This window comes from Podarcis vaucheri (genome assembly GCF_965113315.1).
Source record: "Podarcis vaucheri genome assembly, chromosome: 5".
In the NCBI taxonomy this organism is placed as follows: Eukaryota; Metazoa; Chordata; class Lepidosauria; order Squamata; family Lacertidae; genus Podarcis; species Podarcis vaucheri.
This window is the reverse complement of record NC_138763.1, coordinates 54,591,222-54,597,346: the sequence shown is the minus strand read 5'-3', so window position 1 is coordinate 54,597,346 and position 6,125 is coordinate 54,591,222.

Genomic DNA, 6,125 nt, shown 5'->3' with positions numbered 1-6,125 from the left:
CACATGGAACACTATATTTCACAAAATGAGTGTTTTCAGTACAGTAAGCTAAAGTCAACTGTAATTAGTTATATTGACAGTTAAATGTGCAGCAAAGCCTGTAAATCACTGGCCCAACAGGTTTGTACCACAAAGCCCTATAAATCAGCAAAGTCCTTATTCTGTACTCGGGGACTGGTTTCGGAGGGGTTTTTGTTTAGCGAAGAGAGGAAGCGAGTATTGTCGAGACTCTCAAAGTCTCAACAAACTTTGCTATCAAACAAAGTGGGCCTCTTAACTGTTGATAATGCCCAAATAAATGTTAATAAGACAGCACATACTTAGGCATACCACAGCCACTGTTAATAATATTGCCAACGAATGAGGGCTTGCTTTTTTAATATTTCCAAGCCATCCTTTTTGTCTTCTGGTTCTCCAAGGTGCAGTCCTACAAAGATTGCATACCTGTACGCATGTAGAGAAGGACTTATGCGTATAAGACTAAGGAGCATGAGAAAGATACTGAAAAGGGAAGTCAAGTACTAGACTATATGAGGCAATTGTGGGCATAGGTGGGTCGACCTAGTAGTAGCAGCAGTGGGCAAGGTTAGAATTATCCCTTAAAGTCAAGAGGCAGACCTTAACACATATCAACAGCCTTTCCTCCCCTCTTAAAAACTTGGCAAGAGCTACTAAGGTCTTATGGAACTGAGCCTGGAGCAGAAGCAGCCATGCTGTGCTCACGTCGTGTGTTTATATGATGGATCCTGCATTTGACATGAGAGATCAGTTTACTGACAGGACTACAGTTTGCATCTAGCCCCCATGCTAAAGCACCTCTAGCTATCATGGGCTACAGAGGATAAGATTTCGAAAGAAATATGCCTTTACAGAGATCAGGCACAGATGGTAATAAAGATGATAGTAAAGATGGCATAGATCTGAATAGGGAAGTAAAGAAAAAGAATACCGGTAATTTCTTAGACTTGGGAGGATATGTGCTGTTGACAGCATGCACAGTTAAGGACTATGGATGATATAGGATAAAACGGGGATAGTTCCCTCTGGAATCTGAAACAGGTGCAAGTGTGAGATTATCTGAATGTCTTTGCCATTTAACTTGCAGAAAATGATATTTGAGAAAGGGATTCCTTCTTTTTATCAGACTAAGAAGAAACTACAGTAACAAAGCATAGCTTGCCATGGTTAGCTGCTAGCCAAATGAAATAAGGTGCCACATTGTACTTCAAAAGGCCGTCAAGCTGCATAGAAAAGTGAATTCCACACTGAAGACATAAATGATAGGCACTGGATGGTCAATGGCAATAACGCAGTGCAGAGCCAAAATACTTTCTCTCCCCCATTCCATCCAACTTTGGCTCCCTATTGCAAAGTGGCTGGCTTTTAAACATGCAAAAGCCCCATCAAGTGACTTTACCCCATTTTTAAGTCCCAAGGTGAAGTACCAGTGGCAAGAGTTGTGGAAAGGTCAAAACAATATGCTGAAACCAGTATATTGATTGTGGTCAAATGCATCACCAAAAAACTAAAGGAAAAGAAGTTGTCCTGGCTCTGGTAAGAATTGGGCACAGAGTCTCCACCAATCAGTATTCATTGAGGAAGAGCTCCCACTCATGTGCCTGCCTTGTACTGCTCACTGTTGATCATACCTTGCTGGAGTCGCCACAGTTTTTCTGTACACCCATTTCTCTGCTCTGAATTTAGCCTCAGTTGTAGATGTCAGTGCTGATCTGCACATTTTATTCTGCTTTATGAGCTCTAGTGCAGGCTTCCTCAACCTTGGCCCTCCAGATGTTTTTGGCCTACAACTCCCATGATCCCTAGCTAGCTGGACCAGTGGTCAGGGATGATGGGAATTGTAGTCTCAAAATATCTGGAAGGGCCGAGGTTGAAGAAGCCTGCTCTAGTGCCTGGCTTTTTAATGCCTTTGAATTACTGGACGCAAGGTGCTGATGAAATAATGCTCCTGAGTTTGTAATAAAACCAATGTGTGGCATAATGTGACATAACTCACTGTGCTATACAGTGGTACCTTGGGTTAAGTACTTAATTCGTTCCGGAGGTCCGTTTTTAACCTGAAACTGTTCTTAACCTGAGACACCACTTTAGCTAATGGGGCCTCCCGCTGCCGCCGTGCCACCGCCACGAGATTTCTGTTCTCATCCTGAAGCAAAGTTCTTAACCCGAGGTACTATTTCTGGGTTAGCAGAGTCTGTAACCTGAAGCATCTGTAATCTGAAGTGTCTGTAACCCGAGGTACCACTGTAATTGTCCTACTTGCCTACCTATGTTGTCTTTCTTTTTTTCTCCCAAAAGAAATAGAAAAGCATAGGAAAATATGTTTGGCTTAAGACTGATATCAGGCCTAAAGCAACTATTTGTGTTTCTAGAAATAGAGAGAAGTTTGACCTATGCTATAGTAAAAGTTTTAAAAACACATAACACTACTGTGTTATCATGTGGTATACAGATTAGGGGCAGGTGTAATTTGTTGGCCATTGGAACAGTTCAAAATACATTTCAGAGATCACCTAGGGGCAGCCAATGCTACTGCAACTGGGCTTCATTTGAAAGCTGGTACATGTTCTATGTCAACTAGAATAAAGTTTCCGGTGTTGAATTATTGGCTGCAGTCACAATTCATAGACAATTCTAGACTTTCCAAAATACACTTAAAGGAACTATCATGACCTTCTGAATAATAATTCTTGGTTGGCTCAGATTCACAAACAATTAAGCAGATGTTTCTTTTCAGGGGAGTTCGTTTTGGAACAAGACCGTCTATGAGTAAAGGTCCTGTTTAAAACTAGACATACTACAAGAGGATCTAGCATCAAGTGATGAAATGGTCCCAGACTCTTTAAAACAGGCAGCAATTAGACCACTTCTGAAGACCTGAACAACTGTAGCCCCATTGCAAACATGCCCTTCCTGGGCATGGTGTTCAAGAGAGTGGTTGCCCTCTTGGATGAAACCTATTTTCTAGATCCATTTCAACCGGGCTTTAGGCTATCTTTGTTGCCCTGAAAGAGGGAGTGCAACCCTGCCAATTCTCTGGGACCTTTTGATCCAACAAACCATGGTCTTTTTCTGGAAAGATGGTCTCAGTTGGGTGTTGGAGGTAGATCATTAGAGTGGAACTACAGCTGCATGATCCTGCATTCCAGAAGGTGGCGCTCCACAATTACTCTTTTGCCCCTTGGCAGTTACGCTGCGGGGTCATCTTGGGGATCCATTTTCTCCCTTGTGCTGTGCAACATTTACATGGGAGTGTTCATCCAGAGATACTCCCTGAAATGTCACCAAAGCATGATGCCCAGCTCTCTCTTTTCCACCTGGGTAGGTGGTAATGGACTGGATGAAATCAACAACTTGAGACTCAGCCTTGATGATGACGATGCTGATGATTAGCCAAAGGCCTAGGACAGTGTTTCTCAACCTGTGGGTCCCCAGATGTTGTTGCACTACAACTCCCATCATTCCTAGCCAGCATGACCAATGGTCAAGGATGATGGGAGTTGTTAGTCCAACAATATCTGGGGACCCACAGGTTGAGAACCACTGGCCTAGGAGAAGAGGAATGGTTTTGCTTGGCGCATGAAGATATGTAACAAAGGTGCCAGGAGAGCTTCTCTAGAAAGATCATTACACAAGCGGGGAGCCATTGCAGAAAAGGCCTGCTCTAATGTTCCTGCCTTCCAGACCTCTTGCAGAGGAGGCACATAAAGAAGAGCTTCTGATTTTGGTCACAGGGCCCATCCAGGTCAGTTCCTATGGGGAGAGGCTGAGTTGGATGAGTTGTTAGTGGGTGGTTTGTTTGCCCAGTTGAGTTGTTGTAGCTAGGTCCATTATATTCTTTCTAAAGGCTCAGCTTCACAGTTGGAGGGTGCAAGATCCACCATTGTTGCTGGTGACACAGCTGGTCTGAGTGGCACAGGGTGCCTTTTATCAGCTTAATAGGATATACCAACTGTGAGGCTATGTGGACAGGCTATTCATTCTTTGGTCCCCTCCCATTTAGATTACTACAATGGGTTATATGTGGGTCTTTGAAAATGGCCTAGAAGCTTTAGCTGGTCCAAAATAAGGCAGCAAGATTACAAACTGGGACTGGCTGTTCTCATCATACCAGGTCAGTATATATGGGGTCTTAGGGGAGGGGTTGTACCTCTGGTGGGAGACACGTCGTGCTCCTTCTTGGGTAGTTTGCCCACCCTTGGTCCCCCCCCCCCTGCATTCAGCTCTCACCTGTGGCTCCTAGAACCTGTCAGCATGGCCACACCCTGGAAAATGGCTTTGACTGGCTGGCTAAACTAGTTGAGGGTAGCCAATGGATCTCAAACCCTCAGTGAGTTAGGGACTTCCCCTGCATGAGAAGGCAGGCTGTGATGGATTGAGCAGATGAGATCAACAGTGAGCCCAAAAGTCAAGAAGGTGGTTTCTGCATGTGCTGTAGAGGCAAGTGAGGGGCAGGTGGGGCCCATCAACCTCCATCTAGGAGAAGGAAAACTCTGATCCTAAATCTCCACTGCCTTGTGGAAGAAGGAAAGAGATAGGGCAACCAGAGATAGGGCCTTTTCCCACAGTTCTGGCCCTATTGCAGAAAGCCCTCCCCAGAGAGGCTCACCTGCCACTTCCCCCCATCTTTTTAGAGATTCTCACTGTTTTCAGCTCTTCTGTGCTAATGTGTCTTTTCAGGCAGCTGGTTTTAGTTAGCTCTGCACTGCAGTTTGTTGTATTCTGCTTATTTTTAGAGCTCTTGTTCCATTTCCCTTCCTATCTATGGAGACAAGTGGGGACAAGCATTGCACCAAGTAATGCTCCAATCATCCTATGCAGCATAGGATTTGTTGAAGACACGCCATATTACTTCACTGTCTTACAGCTGCCTTGCAGTTGTCATTGTTTTTGGGTCCCTTTGGTTAGCCATCCCAGCAAATGTGGGGTGGTCTTATTTGTTACTGTGGTATGTGTTTTTGTGTTCTTTTTGTGATCCTCAGATGAAGGATGAAGGACAGTGTAGAAATTTAATAAATAATAACAACAAAGGAACCTGCCTCAGGTTCAGACCAATCAATCAATTCAGTTCACTATTGTCTACGCAGACTGGCAGTGGTTTTCCAGTCAGAAATCCCTTGGGTTTCAGCCAAGGGATATTCCTGGCCCTACCTGGATATGATGTGGATTGAGCATGGAACATCTTGCATGCACAGCCTGTGCTCTGCCACTGAGCTATGGCTCTTTGCCAATGAACTGGTATAGGCCACACTATTTTTATTACTGATAAATGCCCTTGATTGAGTGTGGTGGTTATGGTGGTCTGAATGGGTAATACCGAAATGGCTTTGACCATACAATACAAGCTGACATGACTTGACTTGATCTCTATCTCCTCCTTAATGGGTAACTGAACCTTTCACAGAGGGGGAAAAATCCCAAATGACTGGTGTGATTCATAGGCCTCCAACATTCTTGACAATTATTTCTGTAGCGTTTGTGGTTAAACAGGCACAACAGCATTCTAAATTGTCAATTTTCTCTCCTCCGCAATGCTTTCCCAACACTTTATGCTGATTATAGGAAGTAATTTCTGAAGCCTTGACTTCAACTATAATCAATCAATATTTTGACAGCATAGAGCACTTTAAAGGGAGGCTTGCAGTGAATGTTTTTAAATATCAGTCATCAAACGTATTTCTTCATTTCTATACCGTGCATGCAAATCACAAATACTTACTGCAAGACAAGTCGCAGGAAAGAATTCCTCCTCGTCGCAAGGTCTGTCAAGCGAATCACTGAAACTGTACCCAGATGTATTGTTAACATCTTGTTCTCCAAGTCACAAACTATTCCCTTCCTTGGATGCCTAAAAAGAAATGATGGTGAAAGCATTGTCTGCCATCAATTGACATTTGCTACTCACTTGCCTATATCATTATCACATGAGGACCATTTACACATATCACTAGTGGTTCTGGTGCTGTCTTGCTGTGCTGTGCTCCCCCAACGCAGTGGTATGAATCTGAATGCCAAAATCATGTGTACCAATCCAGTTGCATGGGTTTTCCTCATGATCATTGACCAAGTGAGAAAGAAAACAATCTGGGAAGGATTCCTGTAATTGA